The sequence below is a fragment of the Trichechus manatus genome, unplaced genomic scaffold (assembly GCF_000243295.1).
Source record: "Trichechus manatus latirostris isolate Lorelei unplaced genomic scaffold, TriManLat1.0 scaffold00052, whole genome shotgun sequence".
Classification (NCBI taxonomy): Eukaryota; Metazoa; Chordata; class Mammalia; order Sirenia; family Trichechidae; genus Trichechus; species Trichechus manatus.
In genome coordinates this window covers 482,436-509,200 of record NW_004443988.1, presented here as the reverse complement: position 1 = coordinate 509,200, position 26,765 = coordinate 482,436, and positions in this window count along the sequence as shown.

Here is a 26,765-nt window from a genome sequence, read left to right as displayed (position 1 = left end):
GGGTGGTATGATGCAAGGAATAAGCTTTTAGCAGGACAGTGAAAAAATAATGGCTTGAAAGTAAGCTGTAGAAAAAGAGAAAGAAAGCCTTTCTTCAAAAAACATGACACAACAAATGGATTGTGAGAAATAATGATCCTCCACATTGGAAGAATGCAAAGCAAACAAAAGACTCAGGGCAGAGCTATATTTTTGTTATAGCAGAAAATAGAGAAGATATTTAGTAATACATTTAGTAATATAGGAAATGTTCTTTAACATAGAAAGTGGATGTCAGAGTGAATGTTAGAAAGGTTTGAGAGGGAGAGGAATAAAAGGAAGCAGGTTTACAGCAGAAGAGATAGGGTGAAGAAAGAGTCAATAAATAGAAGAGCTAACATACTAGGTATAACCAAGAATAACTGGGTTTCTAAAGATATCTCAATTCATGTGAGTGGACCTCTAAGTTTGATATTTCAGTTCATAGCCAACACTTTTCAATGCACTTGAAAATAGTGACATGTGGAAAATGGTATACACGGGGAATGGGAGAGAAATGGGAGAAGTTTTGGCCTCCCCTTTTAATATAACTTCAGTATTACAAAGAGCTTAAAAGATACTTTGGTCAAGACGATGCCTTAAATATCACTTTTCCAAGCATGTACACAATATAAGAACTCTTCTGTAAATATAACATCCTTGAAAAGAAATCTCCCAGTCTCTTCTTTAATGCCATAAGCAATGGAGAACCCATTACCTCATGGAATTGCCTTCTTCAATTTCAAACTATTTTAATTGTTGGAAATTTCTTCCTAATCTTGAGTCCACATCCACCTCCCTGTAATTCCCATATATTAATCCTGGTTCTGCTTTCTGGAGCCAAACAGAGCAAGCCTGCTTCCTGTTCCACACGACAGCACATCAAATATTTATTGACAATTCATATGTCACCAGTGGTTTTTTTTTCCTAGGCCAAACTCCCTTAGGTCCTAGCTGTCTCAGAATCGATGGAGTATGGCAACTTAGATGATGTAGCCTTCATTTTCAAAGCAACTAACACCTGTTTCAGATACTAAGAAAGTAACAAAATAAATAAAATTCTGGCCAGCATTTACACCTGGGATTCACTTGTCATATAAAACGGGTCTACATATACAGAAGCAAATGATTCACCTTCAAAGTGATAGCATTGTACTTATACATACATACTCAACCTCTACTAATCAAACAGTAAATCTACTTTATATGCGGTGTGTATATTGGTTTTAAAGAATCACAGTTACTGTTTCATGGTTGATAACTACCAGTTATAAAACACTGATTTTATGAGAATTGTAGGTCAAGTAAACTGAACCATAAAATGGCAAATGTGTCTAAACATCATATTCTGTCATGAAGTTAAGTTACATTTATACTCCAAAATTCTACCTTATGAAACCCCAAAAATACTATTTCCCCAATTAATCTCTGCTTGTTTCTGAAGTGGTCTCCAAATGCACTGGAAACAAGAGAGGGCAAAGAAAACTAATTTCTCCTCTCTACTGAGATGAAACGTTCAGACGGGTTGAACACTATGGCAAATTATTGGCTGCTGTTCTTTCGGCTTACATTGCCAGCATGGTTTATCACCTCATAATGCAACTCTTGCCCAACCGACTAGCAAACTCCAAGCACCTTTCCTAAGTACAGTGCTGTGTTAGATGCTAAGGTGAATTCAGCAGGTGTGTAAAGTATTGTTCCTTCTTTAAGGAGCTTTCGATGTGGTTGTGGTGATAAGACTAGAACTTCAATGTGATTAGTATAGAGTGATCAATCACAATAACTGTATTTTTACACAAATAATCTGTGTGTTATACATTTTTTGGAAACCGTGCAAGGCCCCCTACATTATTTCCATAAGAGCGCGATATCAATTTTTTTTATATGTTGCTAACTTCAATTTCAATTTTTTTTTCTGTCCAGAAGATTTAATGTTACCAGGATAAAACTGATCTCACAGAAACTTCATTTAAGGTAAGTATTTTCCTAAACCAAGTGCAATCAATGGTGAACTGAACGGACTCGTGATGGAAATAGGATATCATGTTGAAATCAGAGTATGAATGCATGAAGCACTAGAAATTAGTAAGGTAGGAAATGATCATAGGCCTAAAACTTCAAGAACAAGATGTTTACATTTTGTTGCTTTCATAAATCTTAAACTGAAACATAATTTTTGATTATCAATGTCTTTCAAATCAACAAATAAAAGTCACCAGAAGAAATTGTTTTCATCTTAAAATAGACTATTTTAGTTTATTCATTCATTATCATCATCATATCATCTGACTCCCAGAACCCTTCAAAGTCTCATCCCTTATCTCTATCATCATTGAATTATCTCAGAGCTGCCTGTAGATGCTCTTCTGTGACTTCTGAACTGATGTCATCATCATCATTGCCTTCTGCATTTTCATCTTCTTCATCGATATTCTGCTGGTACACAATCCCAGCCTTTCGGAAGCTGTTGTGGATGGTTTCTGGGGTTATTTTCCCCCAAGCAGAAGCCACCTGCCTGAAGACTTCTGTAACTGTCACCTGCTTCAGTCGTCCTGATAGTGTGAACTCATGAGTCCCAGACTGCATCCTTTCATCCCGCTCTCTTCTCATGAAAGTCTTGAAGTAGTGGCTGACCACTATATCTAGTGGCTGCAGCTTGCAGGTAAGACCACCAGATATGACTGCTATATAGACATCAGTTAATATAATTTTGATTTTTTTTTCCCTTGTGAGCAGCCACGGTGTGAAAATTAGTAGATTTTTTTAAAAGAATCCCCCTGCCTGACCCTATAAGATTTATCTACCTATACTTTCATAACATCACAGTCCATCCATCCTTTCTTATTGAAATGAACAACCACAAAGGTTGGTGGGCAGTTTTTCATGGGGCATAGTAACTCTCTTGAAAATCACCACTGGGTTTAATTTCACCCTGCTCGCAGTGCAACCAAGGACTACCGTGAAGCAAGCCCTCTCATGTCCAGCAGTTGTAATGGCTACAGTTTTCACACCTGAAGCAGCTACAGTCCTGGTGGCTGGCATAGCAAAAGACATTGGAACCTTGTCCATATTAATTACATCCACTGAAGAGAAAAAGAGTTCTGAGATTTCTTTGGTGACAAATTCACGGAAGTTGACCATGTTTTTCTCTCAGTCATCCAGTAGTTGCTGGCCTACGGTTATTCTCATTCTAATGGAAAGGCCATGCCTTTCCATGAATTTAAAAATCCAGGTGAAACCTACCTTGAAATCCAGGTGAAACCCACCTTGAAATCTAGGATTCCTTTCATTTACCAGAAACTTTGCTTTGATCTGAATTGTGACAGTAGAGACAGCTTGGTTTTGTTCCCTTCAAGAAATAATCCACTTTTTCAAGTCATATTCCAACTCAGTCCATTTCACTTTGGACCCACGACGTGCGTGTTTTCGAGGATTCATTTTCTACAGTTCTTTTTCTCCTTCCTCCATTTGCAAATGGATGACTCTCCAACCTCAAACTCTCTCACTGCTGCTCTGTTACTTGTTTTTTCGGCCTTTGCAACGACTCTCAGTTTGAAGTCAGCAGTGTAGGAATTGTGCTTAATTTTTGCCATGATCCTGGCGGGTTCTATGATTTACATATATAAACTGAAAAGATGTGCACAATATAATCAATAACTGGCTGGTTCTACTAAAGAGATTGCAAAATTGAAATGTAAGGTATAAAAGAAGCAAGGGTCTTTTTATATGCTTGAAAGCATATAACTAAGCTGATCATTGATCAAGGACATTGGTGCTAATAAGACATAATTAGAATCTGAAATAAACAGACCTAACATAGCTTAAAGATTTCCCTTAAGATGATCTTTTAAGGTTTTCACATTCAATTGTTGAGCCAAGAGTGATAATGTATCAGTTTTGCTTTGTTTACTTCTCCGATTAAAAGCCAGTGTCGGAAGACAACTGTGATAATTATGTCAATGCAGATTGAACTGAGATTCCTATTCATAGCTACGTTTCTGCCTCTTATATGTGTGTGCGCATTATTTACTGGACTGGGCATGCTATTCGCAAAAAAAATATGATATGTGATGAAATGAAAAATGAAGGAACATATACATGTATGTATACTTGTACATTACATATACATAAACAGAAGTACATTTGAGTCCTAATTTTGCCATACATTAGCAACTTGGCCTTTGACCAATCATTAAACCTCTATAAGCATATAGAAGGTGGGTAATAGTGATTTTTATGTTACAGTATTAAAACCCTTTCATGGACAGTGAAATATATATGCCAGTGTTACATTTTCACCATCCCCCCTTAAGGTAAATTGGCAGACATATGAGCCACTTAACTATATTCTGGCATCATGGCAGATACTGGTGCAACTGTCTAAAAGACAAGGAAGTTGGTCTGCACCACATTTGAGTGTTCAGAGACATTCATATGAGGGGATGCTTCCAGGAAGAGTGACTGTGTAAGACTTTTGTGTCTTTTGGCATCTGTACAGCAATATAAGGTTTGCAAGTATGTTTACTATTTCCTTTGTGTTATTGGGAAGGTACGAAGCCCTGGGGGTGCAGTGGTTAGGAGCGCAGGCTGCTAACCAAAAGCTCAGCAGTTCGAATCCACCAGCCGCTCCTTGGAAACCCTGTAGGGCAGTTCTACTCTGTTCTATAGGGTCTCTATGAGTCAGAATCAACTCAACGGCAACAGGTTTGGCTTGGTTTTTTTATTGGGAAGATACAACTACTGGCATTCAGAAGTATTCAAGTAAATGAGCTATTTTGGGGGTGAAAACAGTTTTTGATGCACTTTCTGGGCCATAGGATCAATATGTACTATGGGTGTGATGTGCTTCATGGAACATGTTACCAATATGGCCCACTCTAAATCAAACTGAAAACAATTATGTGCAGTAAGTGCAATGCTTATTTAGTATTTTGTGTGTATTTTTGGAAGGTCGAGTAAGATATTTTATGGCCCAAGTGTAACCAGAAAGTGTGATAAGCCATGGGACTGATAGGTCCCACGTGTGTGATGTGCTCATGGAACATCATATGGAACATTCCACTGGCAACTGTCACCCCATTTTTTTAAATAATAAAAAAAATCTACCAACAAACAATGATTCATCATCCATTCCATTAGTGAAAAAACATGGCATCACCAAAAAAGTATTCATGAAATGGTTAAATTTATTAAATGGCCATTTCTCCAACCTTCTCACTTAACTTCAAAGTGGCATAGAAAATCACTCTTTAAACACATTGGGGGCCCCCTCACAGTCACTTTTGCTATTTTTCCATTTCTTCCAGATTTCTCAAAGATAGACTGCTCCAAGACTTGGTCCTAGAATATTTCCCTTCTCTAGTTAACGATTGTTCCATATATAATCTTATCTAGTCCCATAGTTTTAAATGTCATCTATATGTCAGTGCCTCCCAAAATTATATCTCCAGGTCTCATCTTTTCCCTAAATCTCAAATCCTTGATCCAATTAGCTTTTTTAACATGTTTCACTTGAATGTCATAGGTACCTCAAGGTTAACATATCCAATTCAGAAAACTTGTTTCTTCTTGCCTTAAAACCTGTTCTTCCCTTCCCCTTCCACTCTAAGGAGTATACAGTGATATCCACAGAGTTCCTAGAACCAAATATGTAGTCATGTGGAAATAGACAAAGAAGCCCCAAATAAGAACTGAAACGGCTATTAACTCAGAGCTTGCTATAGCAAGGAATCAGCCACTATCACTTGCAATTGGCAGAGACTCAAAGGCAAGAAGGAGAGTGGAAAAGCTTTATAGTGGAAAAAAAGGGGTGGCTTCAGGTATGCTGTGATTGGAGACTGTTAGCATGGGGCAGCTGGAGGTGAGCCAACCAGAAGCAGGGCATCCTATGTGATTGGTTATGGGAGCATATTTGGCTTTCTCCAGTTTTTCCTAAGTTGAAAGGAAGAGCAAAAAACTAAGGAAGTTGTCAACTATTAATCAAGCTCTGGCCATTTTTATTCCATTGTTACAGGGATTGTTATTTGGCTTCCTGGACTGGTAGCTGCAGGTAGTGATTTGACTTCCTGGGCTGGATGCTGCCAGTTGTGGGTCAGAGTTCTATTTTTATAGGGTCTGGTCATTGTACATTTGTTCATTCAGTCTCTCAGGCATAATCTTTGATTGCTGTCTATCTCCTGTTTACATTCACTCTGTCATAAATCCCTGTTGACTAGATTCTCAAAAAATATCCCAGATTGGCTAACTTCCTTTCACCTCAACTAAGTCCATCCTAGTCCAAGTCCTGACCCATCTTCTCTCACCTGGACTAGAACTTCTAACTGGTCTCCCTTCTCCCACTCATACCCCCATATAATCCCTTTTTCACACAGAAGACAAACTAATCTTTTAATCTTTAATCTCTTGCTTAAAACACTTTGATGGTTTTGCATTGTATGCTAAAAAAAAAACCCAAAACACCCAAACACCTTACCTCTCTTATAACTAACCAGTTGCCATCAAGTTGATTCCAAGTCATGGCAACCCCATGTGTGTCACAGTAGAACTGCGCCCCATAAGGTTTTCAAGGCTGTGACCATTCAGAAGCAGATTGCCAGTCCTTTCTTCTGTGGTACTTCTAGGTGGGTTTGAACCATCAGCCTTTTGATTAGTAGTCAGATGCTTAACCACTTTCACCAACCAGGGACTCCTACCTCATCTATAAGGCCCTACATTATTTGGTTTCTAGCTACCTCTCTGATATCACTACTTACAACTCTCCCCTCCCTTGCCATGTTCCAGCTATACTTTCCCCCTTGAACATAGTGAGACTAATTTTAACCTTGTGGTCTTTATAGCAGTTGTTCCCTGTGCCTGCAATGGTGCACCAAATTTCTTCATGACTGGTTCTTTTTTGACGTTCAATTCTCTTCTTCTGAAGAGACTTCCTTGGAGATTAAAGTGTACGTGGCAATCATGGAAATGCTCCTCTCAGACTGCCAACCACAGGGAGCACAAACCTTTATTGAATTATGGGACAGAATTCACCAACAAACATTTTCAGGTTCTGAGGTTTCTCAGGAGGCTACTTGTCCCACTAAAAGTATATGCTGCCCTCCAGTGGGGGCTTGTGTAATGGTGAAAAACAAAAGAAACATTCTTTGGCAAAAATTCACTAAGGTAGAAGGCTTATGTATGAGGCAGTGCATCCAGAAGTGTGACCGGGTCAAACTTTCGTTTCTTTTGGATTTTGTACTGCTAGATAATCCTTGTAAGCATATTTATGGCTTCCTGTGTGATAGTTAGGGAACCCTGATGGGTTTGGCTTTGTGTGTGTGTGTGTGTGTGTGTGTGTGTGTCGTATTTGGAAAACCCGAGATGCTCAATTTAACAAAGTGGAAGGCACCACCCTCCAAAGATACTTGAGACATAAGGAGCCCACTAAACATGGTGCCAGACTACCATCAACATTTTGTGAGAAAATGTATACCCACATGATATTTCTCAGAATTCATGTTGCCAATCAAAAATTTGAACAAATTCAATTAGTAAGCATGCATTCCACTACCAAAAACACATGCCATCAACAAAAAATTCACAACACAAAACATTAAGTCCTGAAAGGGATAATTGACCCAGCAATTGTGATTTGATATCTATTGTGTGTTTGAATCAAAGACATTCATTCCTCCCTCAGCCAGTTATCAAGTGTGGCAGGGATACTAAGGCAGACCCGTTCCTGGAAGACCCAATCCCTTTGTTGATCTGAGACACCCTGACAGCTTTGCCCAACCTTACACTGCAAAGCAGTTTATGGCACATTCACCAACCCTTCCCTCCCTCTCTCCTTCACTCAGAATCATGCTTGCATCATTGTTTGTCAGTTCTCCCAGCTTTCCCCATTCCCTCACTTTTTCCCTCATGCAGGCATTTTCTCTAACAAAATTCTTTGTGTCTGCTCCTAAGAAGACCCAGACAAAAACAGCATGGATATTTGATCCCATGGCATTAATTCGTTGCTGTCGACTTGATTCTGGCATTAATGATTTTTTTTTTAAGTGTGCAACCTATCATAATTTTAATCTTTTAAATTGCTACATTATCCAGTCCCCATAGCAACATTGTCCCCATTTCATGCGTTAGGTGTGAGGCTCAGAGAGAATACATGATTTGCACTAAGCAAGTGTGAAGGCAGTATTTGCCTTTTAACTCCAAACTCTTTTTACCATACCATCTTCCCTCCTCCATACCAGGAAGAGGCAGCCCTGGTGGCACAGTGGTTAAGCACTCAGTTGCTAACCAAAAGGTTGATGTTTCAAAACCACCACAGCCATTCCATGGGAGAAAGATGTGGCAGTCTGCTTCTGTAAAGATTACAGCCTTGTAAACCCTATGGGGCAGTTGTACTCTGTCCTGTAGGGTTGCTATGAGTAGGAATTGACTCAATGGCATACAAGAACAACAAAATATCAAGGAAGACTTTAGAGACGCTTGAAAACTCCACTACATTGGTGTTCAAATTATGCTCTGAAGGTCTGTACTTTGGCTGTGACTGACTCTAGGGTTATACATTTAGTTAGGAAGGACAGAATGCTTAGCACTCTTATTATAAATGACGTTCCTTTCCAGCAGTAGCACATACACCCTTTATATTATGAAAATGCATTTCCTTCTATCTTCTCATTAGTTTAGTGACTCAAGTCTACCAAAGGTCAGCGCCTTTGTCAGCAGTGGGGCGTTTGCCAACAGTGTAACATGACAAAAGCCTGTTAACAGTCATTGTCAGCAGTAGGCTGTGATCTTACCTCTCTAGCCCTAGCAGGGCCATTTCACTCTCCCTTCAGACCCACCTAAAAGAAAGAATTCCCTCTTCCTTTAATATTTGAACGCTGGATCTCTCTGCTTCGCCAAATGCCCAGAAGAATTGCTGCTGGCTGTTTTGGAAGAGTCATTTTATCTAAACTTTACTGCAAAGACCTTCCACTTCTTCTCTCAGCTATCATTCTTGTAGCAATACCCTTGGATCTCAAGGAAACTTAACAGGCCCTAGAGAGCTGGAGAGTGCAGCCTCCAGCTGAAATATTCAAAGTAACAGAAATTCTCAACAGTGCCCCATGCTGTGTACAAATCCTCCTCTATGAGCTTTGGATGGCATGCCGTCATTTATTTTGGAAAAGCCTAGGTCTGCCAAAATAACACCAACACAGACTTTGCACAATTTCCTCCAATAAAAGTCTTCTTTGAAATTTTATATTTATGTATTTTTATTTGATATACAGGCATAGCAGGAAACTTATTTGCTGGAAAACATATGAGACAAAAAAAAAAGGTTCTCTGTCAAAATAATAGGAAAAGTGCCATATTTTTAAAAGATGAATACATGGTGTGATTCTAAAATAATGAGACTGATTTTCAAGTATAGTTTACACACACCTCCTTAAAAATTTCATTTTTTTTAGTGTGCATCAACTCATAACTTTATTATGCTTACCAAGGTCAGAGAATACACTGTGATTTTTTTTGTACAAAATCTGGTAAATAATATGAAATGCCACTATTCTAAAATTATAACGTGTTGTTTTCTGACAGCAACTTCATGAGAGTGATTTCATTCATATAATATTCTCTTTTGCAGAGAAATACAACTGAAATGTAGATAGGAGAATTAAGCTTCCCAAAGTCACACATATGGTTAATATCTGAGGTGTGGGAGGTTAGTATCCAGATTTGCTAGTTCCTAATTCATTCCCTGCTCTGTACTCATCTTAGAAATGTCTGAACACCATGATACACTCAAATTAGTTATTAACAATATAGTCCACATCTCAGATGCTTTTGGAGGACAGTTATGTCACGGAAGAGCTGAGTTTTTGTATTTCTAAAGTAATCAAAAGAATAGCTGGACTCCTCTTTTCAGGAAGTTTAGAGGTGATTTCTACCCTGAATTAGAGGAGGAAGGACTTGAGTAGAGTTTTGAAGAGTGGGTAAGATTTGGACAGACTAAGAAAATAAACGGAATTTAAAGAATAGACATAGAGGACAAAGGAGTGGCAGCACATGAGGAGCGGTAAGCATATCACTATGTACATAAAAGAGTTTGACTGCAAATGCTGGACAAGTCAGGAGGAAGAAATGTGTGGCCATGGGAAGTTTAATGGAAGGAAATGTTGGTTAAATGTAATGAACTTAAGTACAAACTGACCTGAATGAAAGGCCAAGGCATAGGAATGGTTGGCAATGAGAGAGCTCTTGGTTTTTTTCAATAAATCTGACTTTCTATCCAGCCTTATATCTGACATATACAGACAGGATTTATATACTCTTAATTCACTCAGAGGTTGATGATTATTTACTATGGTTTCTAAACAAAGATTGTAGTCACACATTGTAAGGTGGTGTTTCTGAAAGCCAAGAAGCACAGTCTGAGCAGAGACATACAATGCAGACTCAGGAATCAGGGACTTGAAATGGCAGAGCTGTTCCAGGGTATGGTCATATGGAAAGATAAAAATGCATAACATGGACCAACACAAGAAGAAAGGACAGGCCAATGGAAATGAGCATGGGCAACGCTTAGGAAGAGAAAGGCGGGGAACTTAAAGTATCCAAAGGCAGAGATGAGTAAAAAGAGATGTAAAATCAAGTTCTCTTCATCTTTATTCTCTCCCTGGCTCTACTTTTCACTTCCACCTAAAAGTCCCCTGGAAATGCTCAGGTACCATCATAAATTACAATGGACTTCAAAGCTGATGTGGACCCAGTTGAAATAGATATGGCTCAGAGGTCCATGCAGCTTCACAGAAAATCTAGAGACCACAAATAACACTACAGACTGTCAGTTTACAACTGGAGACATGTGGACAACCATCAAAGCTCAGGCAAGAACCCTATCTTCATATCTAGAAAAATGTAGTCCATCACATTAGGGATTTAACTTGGCATATGAGCCCCACAGGGCAGGAGGAAATTCAATGTACTCCGGAACCAAATTAAAAGGTAGAAAAGTTCAATTCAGATAAGTACCTGGATTAGCTGATCTGAGAATTGGGTTCAATTGTCACCTTTGGGAAAAATCAAATCTGTCACATCAATAACAAGAGTATTAAGATGATCCTGCTATTCAAATGCTAATCACAATAAGGGCTTTTCTGCATGTTATCAAGCAAAATAAAATGTTTTTTCAAATATAAAGATTCTGCAAACTTCTTAATACCTCCAGAGCCTTATTAAGTGTTCCCACATTTAAATAAAATCAAAATCCAGCTTAATCACCTCAGGCAGCTATCCTCCATGAGAGGCAACTCTCCCCCAGAGTTTCATCTGAACAACTATACAAAGGAGATTTCACAGTTGTTTATCTCTGATAGCATTATAGATATTAAATTCAGATTTTTCATGCTGCTGAGCTAGTGGCTTAAGGATCTGGAGGGGCAGGTCTATACTCTTAACACCTGGTCAGTTTCGAGGTAGAACTGTGCTGACAAATGCTGACATTAAAAAAATGAAAGGTTACCACACCCTTTTACCTAAGCATAATTACATATTTAGAATACTATAGCACAGATATTTTTCAGGTAGTTTGGAAATAAGTGACGACATATTTTATTATTATTATTTTATTGTTTTTTAGGTGAAAATTTACAGTGCAAATTAGTTTCTCATTTAAAAATTCATATACAAATTGTTTTGTGACATTGGTTGCAATCCCTGCAATGTGTCAGCACTCTCCCCCTTTCCCTTCCAACTCTGGGTTTTCTGTGTCCATTTGTCCAGTTTTCATGTTCCTTCCTGCTTTCTTGTCTTTGCTTTGGGCAGGTGTTGCCCATTGGGTTTCCTATAGTTGATAGAAGAAGCATGTTCCTCAGGTGGTGCTATTATTTGTTTTATAGGCCTGTTTGATCTTTAGCTGAATGGTGCACTTCGGGAGTGACTTTAGTGCTGAGTTAGTAGGGAGTTCAGGGGCCATAGTCTCAGGGGTTACTCCAGTCTCTGTCAGACCAGTAAGTCTGGTCTTTTCTTGTGAATTTAAATTTGATTCTACATTTTTCTCTAGCTCTGTCCAGGATCTCCTGTTGTGATCCCTGTCAGAGTAGTCGGTGGTGGTAGCCAGACACCATCTAGCTCTTCTAGGCTCAGGCTTGTCGAGGCTGTCCTTCATGTGGTCCGTTAGTCTTTTAGACTAATATTTTCCTTGTGTCTTTGTTTTTTTTCATTCTCCTTTGCTCCAGACTGGACGGGACCAATAGATGAGCATTCGCAAGCTTTTAAGATCCCAGACACTACTTACCAAAGTAGGATGTAAAACATTTTCTTTAAAAACTATGTTATTCCAATTTACCTAGATGTCCCTCAAGACGATGGTCCCCAGCCCTCGGTCCCAGTAATTCAGTCCCTCAAGGTGTGTGGATGTGTCTAGGTAACTTCTGTGACTTTGCCTTGGTCAAGTTGTGCTGATTTCCTCTGTATTGTGTGTTATCTTTCCTTTCAGCAAAGTTAACATTTGTCTACTATCTAGATTTCCCCTCCCCACCCCTCCCTTCCCTTGTAACCATCAAAGATTGTTTTTTTCTGAGTGTAAACTTTTTCTTGGGTTTTCATAACAGTAGTCTCATACAATATTTATCCTTTTGTGATTGATTTATTTCACTCAGCATAATGCGCTCCAGATACATCCATGTTGTGAGATGTTTCGAGGATTCATCACTGTTCTTTATTGTTGCAGAGTATTCCATTGTGTATATGTACTATAATTTGTTTATCCATTCTTCTGTTGATGGATACTTAGGTTATTTCTTTTTCCTGTTGTGAATAATGCTGCAGTGAACATGGGTGTGCATATGTCTATTCATGCAATGGCTCTTATTTCTCTAGGATAAATTCCTAGGAGTGGGATTGCTGTATCATATGGTATTTTAATTTCTAGCTTTTTAACGAGGCACCATATGTTATTCCATAGTGCTTGTACCATTTTACATTCCCACCAGCAGTGCATAAAAATTACAAACCCCCTGCAACCTCTCCAATGTTTGTTATTTTATGTGTTTTTTTTTTTTTTTTTATTAGTGCCAGTAATGTCGAGGAGAGATGGTATCCCATTGTAGTTTTGATTTGCATTTCTCTAATAGTTCATGATTGACAGCATTTCCTCATCTGTCTGTTAGTTGCCTGATTATCTTCTTTGGTGAAGTGTCTGCATATCCTTTGCCCATTTTCAATTGGATTATTTGGTTTTTGTTTTGTTTTAGAGGTGTTGAAATATTCTATAGATTTTAGAGATTAGACCCTTGTCAGATATATCATAGCCAATTTTTTTTTTCCCAGTCTGTAGTTTCTCTTTTCACACTTTTGATGAAGTTTTTGATGAGCATAAGTGTTTAATTTTTAGAGGCTCCTAGTTTTCTTGTTTATCTTCTGGTTTTTGTGCATTGTTAGTTATGGCTTGTATTCTGTTTATGCCGTGTATTAGGGCTCCTAAAGTTGTCCCTATTTTTCCTTCCATGATCTTTTTCATTTTAGGTTTTATGTTTAGGTCTTTGATCGCTTTGATCCCTTTTTGTTTATGGTGTAAGGCATGGGTCCTGTCTGAGTTTTTACAAATGGACATACAGTTTTGCCAGCACCATTTGTTAAAAAGACTGTCTTTTTTGCCATTTAATGGACATTTGTCCTTTGTCAAAGATAAACTGATCATAGCTGGATAGATTTACACCTGGGTTCTCGATTCTGTTCCATTGATCTATGCACCTGTTGTTTTAACAGTACTAGGCTGTTTTGACTACCATGGCTATATAGTAGGTTCTGAGATCAGATAGTGTGAGGCCTCCTACTTTGTTATTTTTCTTCAATAACGCTTTAGTTTATTCAGGGTCTCTTTCCTGTCCATATAAAGTTGGTGATTAGTTTTTCCATCTTGTTAAAAAATACTGTTGGTGTTTGAAACAGAATTGCATTATATCTATAGATCCCTTTGGGTAGGATTGACATTTTTACAACGTTGAGTCTTCCTATCCACAAGCATGGTGTATTTTTCTATTTATGTAGGTCTCATTCATTTTCCTGCAATAAAGTTTTTTAGTTTTCTTTTTGTAGGTCTTTTACATCACTGGTTAGATTTATTCTTAAGTATTTTATCTTTTTAGGGGTTATTATAAATGGTATTCCTTTCTGGATTTCCTTTTCTCGGTGTATAGGAATCCAACTGATTTTTGTATGTTGATCTTATATCCTGCTACTCTACTGAATCTTTCTATTAGTTCCAATAGTTTTCTTATGGAATCTTTGGGGTTTTCTATGTATAAGGTCATATCTTCTGTGAATAGGGATAGTTTTACTTCTTCCTTTCCAGTTTTGATGCCCTTTATTTCTTTTTCTTGCCTTATTGCTCTAGCTAGAACTTCCAGCACAATGTTAAATAGGAGTGGTGATAAAGGGCATCCTTGTCTTGTTCCCTTTCTCAGGAGGAATGTTTTCAGCCTCTCTCCACTGAGAATGGTATTGGCTGTTGGCTTTGCATATATGTTATGTTGAGGAATTTCACTTCCATTCCTATTTAATCAAGAATTGTTATCAGCAATGGGTATTGTACTTTAACAAATGCCTTTTCTGCATCAATTGAGATGATCATGTGATTCTTTTGTTTTATTTATGTGGTGTATTACATTGATTGATTTTCTAATGTTGAACCATCCTTGTATACCTGGTTTGTATCCCACTGGGTCATGGTGTATTACTTTTTTGATATGATGCTGAAATCTACTGGCTTGAATTTTGTTGAGAATTTTTGCATCGATATTCATGAGCGATATTGGTCTGTAATTTTCTTTTTTTGTGGTGTATCATGGATTGAATGTGTCCTCCAAAATAATCTGTCAACTTGGTTAGGTCATGATTCCCAGTATCATGTGATTGTCCACCATTTTGTCATCTTATGTTATTTTCCTATGTGTTGTAAATCCATCTCTATGATATTAATGAGGTGGGACGTTAATGGGACAGGACTCAATCTACAAGATTAGATTTCATCTGAAGCCAGTCTTATTTGAGATATAAAATAGAGAAGCTAGCAGAGAGACATAGGGACCTCCTACCACCTAGAAACAAGAGACAGGAGAATGTCGCATCCTTTGGATCCGGGGCCCCTGCACCGGGAAGCTCCTGGACCAGGGGAATATTGATGACAAGGAACTTCCCCCACAGCTGACAGAGAGAGAATGCCTTCCCCTGGAGCTGGTACCCTGAATTTGGACTTCCAGCCTCCTAAACTGTAAGAGAATAAATTTCTCTTTGTTAAAGCCATCCACTTGTGGTATTTCTGTTATAGTGGCACTAGATAAATAAGACAAAATGTCTTTGCCTGGCTTTGGTATCAGGGCTATGCTGGCTTCATAGAATGAATTTGGGAGTATTCCTTCCTTTTCTATGCTCTGAAATAGGTTTAGTAGTATTGGTGTGAGCTCTTTTCTGAATGCTTGGTAAAAATCTCCAGTGAATACATCCAGGCCAGGGCTTTGTTGTTGTTGTTGTTGTTGTTAGGGGTTTTCTTATTACTTCTTCAATCTCTTCTCTTAGTATAGGTCTGTTCAGATTTCTACCTCAGTTTGTGTTAGTTTAGGTAGGTAGTGCGTTTCTAGAAATTTGTCCACTTCCTCTAAGTTCTCAAATTTGTGGGAGTATAGTTTTTCATAGTATTCTCTTATGATCCATTTTAAATCAGTTGGGTCTGTTGTAATGCCTCCCATGTCATTTCTTATGTGGGTTATTTGCTTCCTGTCTTGTTTTTCTTTTGTCATTTTGGCCAATGGTTTGTCAACTTTGTTGATCGTTTCAAAGAACCAATATTTGGTCTTGTTGATTCTTTCTATTGTTTTTCTGTTCTCTGTTTCATTTATTTCTGCTCTAATCTTTATTATTTCCTTTTTTCTGGTGCTTGTAAGATATTTTTGCTTTTCTCTTTCAATTTGCTCAAGTGGTATGGCTAATGTTTTGATTTTGGCCAGTTATTCTTTTTTGATGAGTGCATTTATTGCTATAAATTGACCTTTGAGCACTGCCTTAAATGCTGATCTAATAGTATTGGTATGATGTTTTCATTCTCATTTGATATTAGGAATTTTTTTATTCCTTCATTGATATCTTCTATTACCCAGTTATTTTTAGGCAAAGTGTTATTCAGTTTCCATGTATTTGGCTTTTCTTTTTTCCTTGTTCCTCCTGTTATTGATTTCTACTTTTATGGCATTGTGGTTAGAGAGAAAGCTTGTATGATTTTGATGTTTGGGATTTTATTGATGGTTGCTTTGTGGCCTAAAATGTGGTCTATTCTGGGCAATGTTCCATGTGCATTGGAAAAGAATGTATTACTGTGCTGCTGTGGGTGGAATGTTCTATCTATGTCTATAAAGTCAAGTTGGTTGATTTTTGCCTTTAGACGTTCTATATCTTTGTTGAGTTTCTTTCTAAATGTTTTGTTCTTTACCAAGAGTGGTGTGTTGAAGTCTCCTACTATCATTGTGGAAATGTCTATTTTTTTTCTTTTCAGTGCTGTTAGAGTTTGTTTTATGTATTTTGGAGCCCTGTGGTTTGGTGAGTATATATTTCGTAAGCTTATGTCTTCTTGATAGATTGTCCCTATAAGCATTAGATAATGTCCTTCCTTGTCTTTTATGCTTGATTTTTGCCTTAATGTCTATTTTTTCTGAGATTAGTATTGCCACTCCTGTTCTTTTTTGGTTATTATTTGCTTGATATATTTTTTCCATCTTTTTATTTTTAATATATTTATGTCTTTGTGTCTAAGGTATGTCTCCTGTAGACAGTATATTCATGGGTCATGCTATTTTAGTCATTCTGCCACTGTCTGTCTCTTTACAGGTGCACTTAATTCATTTATATTCAGTGTGATTATTGATCAGTACGAGTTTTTTGCTGTCATATTGATGTGCTTTTGTTGTGTGTGTGCTACTGACATTTTCTTTTTTCCTCTTAGTTTCCTGTGCTGAGTTCCTTTTGTTTGAGGATTTTCTTTTCTTTTCTTTCATTATTGTAGATTTCGTATTTACTTATACTTTATGTTTTTCTTCTTTTTTATTCCAGTGAGTAGGTTTGTTAACTTCTTTGTGATTCCCTTGAAATTTACCCTTATCTTCCTAAGTCTTAAACTGTCTTTTATTAATTAATATCACATTGACTTCCTCTCCATTTGAAAGTTCTACACCTACACCATTTATTCCCCCTGTGATTGTTTTGATGTTGTCGTCATTTACAGATTGACATCTCTGTTTCCCTGTTTTAATCTTTTAGCTTTGTTTTATTATTGAGAGTTCTGTCCCCAGCTTGGTATTTGGTTGATGCTGTCCTGTGTCCTAGACTTCAGTTGTTGTCTAACTGAATGACTCCCTTTAACATTTCTTGTAAGTTTGATTTGTTTTTTATGAATTCCCTTAATTTCTGATTATCTGGAAATGTCCTAATTTCATCATCATATTTGAGAGAGAGTTTTGCAGGATATATTATTCTTCGTTGGCAGTCTTTTGTTTGTGTGTTTTTCTTTCAAGGTTTTATATATGTCATCCCATTGCCTTCTAGCCTGCATAGTTTCTGCTGAGTAATCAGAGCTTAGTTTTATTTTGTCCTTTGTAAGTGACTTTTCACTTTCTGGAGCTGTTCTCAGGATTCTTTCTTTGTCTTTGGTTTTGGCAAGTGTGATTATATCCTATATGGAGTTCATTGAGCTTCTTGGATGGTCAACTTTAAGTCTTCCATTTTACTTCGGAAGTTTTCTACTAGCAAATCTTCAACCATCTTCTCTGTGTTTTCCATTTTATCCCCTTGTTCTGGAAATCCAATCATGTGCAAATTTTTTCTCTTGATTGTGTCCCACATAAATCTTAGATTTTCTTCATTTTTCTTCACTATTTTCTCTGATTTTTCCTTAAACAAAGAAGTGGCATCCATAGATTTGCCTTCAGTCTCACTGGTTCTGTCTTCCATTGTTTCAAATTTGCTCCTAAAACCTTCTTTTGAGTTGTCCATTTCTGATATTTTGTTGTTTCTCTTTTGGATTTCTAGTTGATGTTTTTGTATGATTTCCGATTGTTTACTTATTTTGATGTTTTTTCGTGTATTATTTTCTTGAATTCTTCTATTGCTTTGTCTGTTTTTCCTTGATTTTGGCTATGATTTTGTCTGTGTTTTCCATGATTCTGTCTATTTTTTCCTTGCTTTTGTCTGTGTTTTCCTTGGTATCTTTCCTAATCTCTTCCAAAAAAAAAAAAAACCCATTGATGTCAAGTCAATTCTGACTCATAGCGACCCTATATCTCTTGGGGAGACCTTAATATTAGTCTTTTGAATTCCTTATAAGTTAGTTCCACTGCCTTTTCTTCTACCAGAAGGTCACCTGATTCTTTACTTTAGTCACTTGCTGGAGACATCTTGTCCTGCTTTTGTATATGTTTTGATATTGCCTGCTGTCTCTGAGACATTAAGGTATTACTTTATTTATCAATTTTATGTTTGTTTGTTTCATCCTGCTTCATTAATTTGTTTTGATATTTCAGGATGAGCAGCTCAGACATGCTTTGCTGCTTGCTCATCTGTGGGCACAATAGTTCCCACAACTTTGTCTGGGTAAGCAGGTCAGCAGCAGGCAGAGCAAGCCCGTTTCACTGTACACTGGTTTGACGAGGTGGCTGAACGCAGACTGGGTGGGCACTATCTGCCTCCTTATGTTGGTCCAGCAGCCTGGGGGCTTTCCCAGCCCCTCATAATATAGGTAAGGGTGTCAGATGGGGAGTGGTACAGGCTCTTTTCCCACCATTCAGCAGCTGGTCAAATGGTAGGAGGGGAGGGGCTGTGCAGCCCTGGTGCAATGGGGGACCTGAGCACTAGAGATGCTCTAGCCATGGTGGCATGGCAGGGGCTGACAAGAAGAGGGGTGGTGTAAAGGGTTAGGTGTGTGGGGACAAAGAAAAGAAAAATAACAAAACAAAAATGTGTATCTGGTGGGTGTGGGTGGGGTGAACCCAGGAGATGGCAGTTGAGGGGGGCAGGTAGTGCACGAGGCTAGGTGTGAGGTAGAAATAAAAGGAATAAAGAAAAAAGAAAAAAAATGACAGTGTGGCAGGGGCCTTCGAGTGGTAGTGTAGAAGACATGGGGACCAGTGGGAAGGAAGAGGAGGCTACATACTGGGATAGGTGGGAGGGAGAAAGAAAAAAGAAAAAGTATGACAATGTGGTGAGCACCTCAGGCAGGGGAGGGGTGGACCTGGGGCTGCTGTGGGCCAGTGTGCCGGTAGCTCTCTAGCCATGTTGGTGTGGCAGGGTCTGGGAAGAAGAGGGGCAGGTGGCATACAGGACTAAATGGTAAGGAGAAGGAAAAGGAAGAGAAAGAAGAAAAATAATAATAATAATTAAATAAATAAATAAACTGGCTAAGCTGTGGGTGCTGGCGAGTTGAGATGGGGCTTCCCTGAAGCCCATTGGGAAAGGAAGGGAGGTAATGTACGGGACTAGGTGGGAGGGAGAAAGAAAAGAAAGAAGAGCAAGCAAACAAACAAACAAACAAAAAATGGTGATGCTGTGAAAGCCAGCAGGTGGGGGGGGGCAGACCAAGGGTGGCAATGGGTTAGTAGCTCTCTGGATGTCGTGGTGCATCACAGGCCAGTGAGGAGGGATGGAGTTGGCACATGGAGCTATGTGGTAGGGAGAAATGAAAGGGAGAGAGGGAAAAAAAGAAAGAAAATGGCACTGCAGGAGCCAGTGGGTGGGGGTAGAGCAGACCTGGTGGGGGTCGGTGGCTCTTTAGCCACAGCAGCATAATGGGGTCCAGCGGCAGGGGTATGTGGTAGTGTACAGGCCTGGGTTGGAGGGAGAAAGAAAACAAAACACAAAAAAACAATGATGGCATGGAGAGAGCTGGTGGATAGGGGTGGGTCAGACCTGGGGTAGTGGTGGGCTGGTGGATGGCTGATCATGGTGGTGCAGAGTGGCCTGGCAGGAAGGGGGGGAGGCACACAGCATAGGTGGGAAGAAGAAAGAAAAGGAAGAAAGGGAAAGAAAAAACAGAAAAAATAAAATAAAAAATGGCATAGTAGGTGGGAGCAGGACAGACCCAGAGTGATAGTGGGCTGGTCACTCACTAGCTGCAGCAATGCAGCATGGTCTAGCAGGAAAGCGTGAGGTGGCTTACAAGGCTAGAAGAGAAGGAGAAAGAAAGGAAAAAGAGAAAAAAATAATGTGGCAGGAGTTGATGGGTGGGAGTGTGGTGGACTTGGGCTGGTGGCCAGCCGGTGGCCTTCAAGGTGTGGTGGTTCATCATGGCCCATCGGGAAGGGATAAAGGTAGCCTATGTGGCTATTTGAGGGGGAGAAAGAAAGGGGAAAAAATGGCCAAGTGGGAGCTGGCAGGTGTAGGTAGGGTGGACCAAGGAGGACAGCAAGCTGGTGGCTGTCTACCTACGGCAGTGCAATATGGCTCATTAGGAGGGGGTAGTGGTAGCATATGTGGCTAGGTGGGAGGGAGAAAGAAAAAGAAAAAAGGGGAAAAAAAGGTTTGACAGGAACCAGTGGGTGGGGAAGGGGGAATCTTTTGTGGTGGTGGGCTGGTGACACTCTACTTGCAGTGGTACAGCATGGCCTAATGGGATGGGGTATAGGTAGTGCACAGGAATAGGTGGGAGGGAGAAAGAAAAAGAAGAAAGGGAAAAAGAAAAAAAAATGGCATGGTGGGAGCCAGCTGGTGAGGGTGGGACAGATCCAGGGAGGCAGAGGCCAGTGACCCTTAAACCAGTGGTACGGTGTGGCCTTTCGGGAAAGGGTGGAGGTGGCGTACAGGGCAGAAGGGTGAGTTGTGGGAAAACATGTTTCTTTGGTTACTGGGTTGCTCTGTCTCCTGTTGGAGCTCTGTGAACTTGCCTTCCATTACTCCCTGTCCAGGTCGTTGCAGGCTGTGTTCCAAGATGGCGACACTGTGCTGTGTTAGTTGGCAGGAGACCTCCACTCCATATTTATCCCCATTCTCTGTTTTCCATCAGTTTCTTCTTCCATTTGGTATTTGATCTAGTTCTTTATCCCTTCATTTGATGCTTAGGGTTCCAGGATTGATGACTGTGTCTGTTTTACTTACTTTTTCAGGTCTTTGCTGCAGAAGGACGACATGACACATCTGTCTAGGATGCCATGTTGGCTCCACCTCCATGACAACCTCTTTTGGCAGAGAAGTTGCAGCCCTATGCCCTCATCATCACAGTAGCAAAGCTAGTGACTCAGTTCCATAAAGATTTGGTTCAACCTTCTAGCCTAGTGATGAGCATCTGGAGGTGTTCATTAAAATCCTATTGATTGATTCTTGTCACGGCATAAAGTGTATTAGTTGGGATATTAAAGCTAGCTGCTAAAACTGTTGTTGTTGTTATGTGCTGTCGAGTCTGTTCCAACTCATAGTGACCCTATGTACAACAGAAAGAAACGCTGCTGAGTCCTGTGCGATCCTCATAATTGTTGCTATGTTTGAGCCCATTGTTTCAGTCACTGTGTCAATCCATCTCATCAAGGGTTTTCCTCTTTTTCACTGACAATCTACCTTAACAAGCATGATGCTCTTCTCCAAGGACTGATCCCTCCTGATAACATGTCCAAAATATGTGAGATGAAGTCTTGCCATCCTCACTTCCAAGGGGCACTCTAGGTGTACTTCTTCCAAGACAGATTTGTTGGTTCTGGAAGTCCATGGTATATTAAATACTCTTCACAAACACCATAATTCAAAGTCATCAGTACTTCTTCAGTCTTCCTTATTCATTGTTCAGATTTTGCATGCTTATGAGGTGACCGAAGATATCATGGCTTGGGTCAGGCGCAACTTAGACCTAAAAGTGACACCTTTGCTTTTCAATACTTTAAATAGGTCTTTTGCAGCAGATTTGCCCAATGCACTATGTTGTTTGATTTCTTGCCTGCTGCTTTCATGGGCAATGAAGCTGCTAAAGCTACTAAACTCCAAATATTCATGGCTTAATGCAATAAATGTTTATTACCACACTCATCACAATCCAATTAGCTTTTTGACAGCAGTATCCTTGTTCTTTCCATCCTGTGTAGCTACCATATTAGACAGCCTTCTTTCAGTCCCCCTCTCCCTGGATTGTCTACATTCACTCATCCAAGTAGCTAAGAGAAGAGATATAGACAATATCATGGGGCAAACGTCAACAGGATTGATGATCCAGTCTCCTCCTCATAAAGTGATGACTTATGTTTTATTAAAAGGAAGGGAACTTTATAGAAGACTATGGAAATAATGGTGGGATATGTGACAATACCTCCAAGGAAAATTACTGTTGCAACAAGGAAATTCCTGAAGAAAACTGTTGTGCCCCATCCATCCGTTCCTCCAGTCATTCACTCACTTACATGTTGAGCAAGTGCACTTTATCAGGCCCTTGACTGTGAAGCTACAGTTGAGTCTTTGAAACCTCCACTCCCCACGCCCAATAACACTTAGTTTACTGAAAGGGTGTGTGTGGGAGGGGAGGCAATAACTAGATGGAGGTTTGTGATATGGTGGGAGCAACAACAGACACGAATTATGAAGGTTCTGTCTTATTCTTTGCTTCTGCTTTAGTCTCCAAAATTCTTTATAACAATAATACATTTGCCCTTAAATTGTCATCTCTTGGCCTCCCCCAAAAGGAGTGAGGTCCATGGAGTGTTTTTCCAAGAGGAAACACAAGATGAAAAACAGTTAACAAAATAAATTGAATAAAATTCAAACACCACAAAGTGTAAGTTGTTACATGCCATCAAGTCAATTCCAACTCATAGCAAGCCTATGTACAACAAAACGAAATGCTGCCTGGTCCTGTGCCATCCTCACAATCATTGCTATGTTTGAGCCCATTGTTGCAGCCACTTTATCAATTCATCTTGACGAGGGTCTTCTACTTTTCCACTGACCATCAATTTACCAAGTATAATGTCCTTCTCCAGGGACTTTTCCCTCTGATAACATGTCTGAAATAAGTGAGACGAAGTCTCGCCATCCTCGATTCTAAGGAGAATTCTGTATACTCTGCAGAAAAACTATATTCATTCCCTCTAACCTAATCATCCTTTTCATTAGAATTTATCCTAAGGAAGTCATTCAACAGAAGCCGAATGTTATATAAATCAACATGTTCACTGCAGCATTAGCTATAATAGTTAGGGGGAGAAAGTCAAGAAGAAATAGCAAAAACCTGTATATTAAACTTGATAGGGCATAAAAACATCAAAATAATACTAAGTTGCTACATAAACAATGAAATGTTTCTTTCACTTAGACTGTGTATAATACACACAAAAAATGAAAGTCATTGTTTTACCGAGGTGAAGTAATGACAGGTTTTTTTTAATTCAAATTTTTTTTAATGTTACTACATCAACTTCTCAGTAATTAAAATATTTATATCATCTCTATGTGGTAGGCAAAACATATAATTTATTACTCATTCTGAAAAATTATCATTTCAAAACTCACTAGCATATGTCATCTAAAATTTTCTATTTTGATTGTATGTTTTCCCAATCCCACTGTATTGTTTTCCTCTTCACAGGATCCTCCCTCTTGCTCTCTTCCAGCACCTACTCTCCATGGTTGTCAGGTTCCCTTCAGCCACCCTCAAAGAGCCCGATTCCTGGGCTCAATGCCTGTAGTCATAAACTGTGATGTATTCCCTAAACCCAGAAGACTCCTATGTTCTGGGGTACAAGGAACTGTGTCCTGCCCTGAGTCATACTTGAGGCAGGAGGTAAACAAGAGTTAGGAGAAATAGCAACAAATATACTAGAGAGTTGATTTGAGCATTAAATGCAATAATGTATGTAAAGTATTAGGAGTGCCAGCTCTGGAGTTAAATTTGTTTTTGTTGTTCGTTGCATCAGCTTGGCTCAGACTTATGGTAACCATATTTATAGCAGAAAAAAACATTGCCTAGTCTTGTGTCATCTTCATGATTGTTGGTACATTTGGCCCCATTGTTGTGGATATTTTGTCAACCCATCTCATTGAGGGTTTCCTTTGTTTTCCTTGACCTTCTGTTAAACCAAACAGGACATCCTTTTCTAGCAATTGGTCTTTCCTAATAATGTGTTCAAAGTAAGGCAGTTAAAGTCTTACCATGCTCCCTTCTAAGGAGCATTCTTGTATTTATTCTAAGCTTGATTTGCTCATTCCTTTAGCAATCAAATCTCTTAAGGTGAAAAGTGAAAAGATTCAAATGTGCTTTAGGTGAAATTCTGCCTCTGCCTCTTACTAACTGTGACTTTGAGTAATTTATTTAAAATTTATGTGCCCCAATTGTTTCATCATGTTAAAAAAACAAAGAAGAGCTATTGCCTCATAGAGTAGATATAAGCATTAAATGAGATAATGCACATATTTGCTTAGAATAACACTCAGCATACTGTATGTACTCAAATTTGTTATTTTCTCAATAATATTATGATAACAGAAAGAAATTATATTTTCATTTATATATAAGTGAATTATGTAGAAGTGATAAAGTGTAAATTTCCTCAACTTTCTGTCAATTTTTCTACAAAAGTTATCTGCATCTTGAATGATAGGGTTTCCTCTTTTTATTCACATCACCTGAGTTCTTGTCCCTATTGCTTCCCATCTTAAACTTTATGTCATTTTTTTTCTCTTTTCTTTATCTCCAGTTAGTCCCCTGTGGTTATCCCATCAATCTCTTAAACATATTAGAATCTCTAACATTATTTGTAAAATATCTTCCCCAGATTATTTTTAAAACTCAGGCTACTATTCTTCCTTTATTCTTTCATTGTCTAACAAATTTCTAATTGTTGTAACCATTTGTTCTACTGAACTCAGTTCTCAAACTATGTCAAATAATTTCTGGGCAGACCATTGCAATGAAACTTCCCTAACTAGGGTCATCAATGAGTTTTATATCACCAAATATTTTTCACTACTTGTATTATTGGAATTGCTGTTAAATTTGTTTCAATTTTATAAAGTTTTTTGTTTTTGTTTATATTTATTTACTATACTCTCTCCTTCTTGAATACATATCCGCTTTTTTTCTATAATTCTTCTGTTTCATCTTTCTGTCTGCATTCCAACACACTACTGCCCTTTCCTTCTCAGGCTCCTCCATCATCCACTAAGACAGCAATATTCACAGAATTCTCTTATTTAAGTATTGCACTTCTATCAAGAAATGTTCTTAAGCCAACTTCATGATACTCTTAACTTTACCTATAATGTTTCTATTGGTAACTCTCAAATTTATATCTATATCCATGAGCATAAGACTAACATAAAACAGAGTCTGCCCATAATGACCCTTAATAAATATTTGTGGAAAAAATAAGTAAGTAATGCCCATTGATCATAGCACTTTAATATTCTAGACCTATCCCAAGTGCAAAAATTAACGTGAGGAGAAGTCTCAGAGGAAAAGTAGAAACTTGTCCTCTGCATTTCTTGTCTTACTCTGAATGCCCACAATATACAGCTATTTACCCAGACTGGAAATTCAGGAGTCATCCTCTGTCTATACTCTTTCTGTCTCATTCTCAATCAATCCATCAGTGAATACTGTTTACTTTTCCTCCTGATATTTTAAAAAACCATGCTCTCCCTTCTATTTCACTTTTGCTTTCCTAATTTAGGTTCCATCATTCCTTGCCTGAAATATCACAGTAAAGAGCCATCTAATTGATCTTACCTGTAGGTTTACACTGTCTTATATCCACTCTACATAATATTATAAGGAATATTTACCTAAAATACAAATAATGACAATCTATTCATTACTGTATTTAAAGCCCTTAAGTTTCTTTCAATTAATTTTAGGATAATGCATCAGATTTTTAGCATACCATGGCCTCTTATACCCCTCTTGCTGTTTGAACATTACTCACTTTGCTATGAACATTATCCTTTTCAAGCCAAACAAGAATTTTTTTTTCTTTTCTTGTAGTATGACATATTAGATAATAAAAGCTCCCTGTTTGATAATATCCAAGACACTGCTCAAAAGCAAGCATGAACTCTCTGAACTCAGAACCTTTCTTCAACTATAACCTCAAAGAATTTATATATATATAGAGTTGCTAATTATGACATTATAGTAGTCACAAAACACACGTAAGAAAACAGGCATGATGAACAAGAGAAGACAGAAAGAATACATCAAACAATCAGATATACAAATTCTTAACAGCTGAAATTAATAGACACTGACCATAAGGTATTTTGATATACTTAAAATAAAAGTGAAAATTTAAATATAAGAATATATAAAAAGTCAGTCTTGCTTGAAAAATAATCAAATATCCTGGGCTTCCAGCAAAATGGTGCTCTAGGCAGAAGCACCACACCGTCCCTCCACAGCAAAGATCTGTAAAACTAAGCCAAACAGAGAAAACAATCCTGAAACCCTAAAATGTCAAATGAAGAGATAAAGAACTCAGCCAAGCACCAAATGGAGTGAGAAAACTGACAGAGAACGAAGAACGAGGAGAGATTCATGCAGAGCTCCCCTATCAGCTAAAGCAGCATGGATCCACCATCTTGGCCTCCTATCGGAGACCAGCAAACAGGGGGTATGAGAAAGCAGCTTCACAGAGCTTCCAGCTGGAGATAAAACAACTGTTTCTCGTTTCTCTATATCGTCCTTCTCTTTCTGTTTCATGAATACCTGGCATTGTATACCTCTATGCCTTCTAGCCAGGCTGTACTGCAACACCTGAGAACAGCTTCCC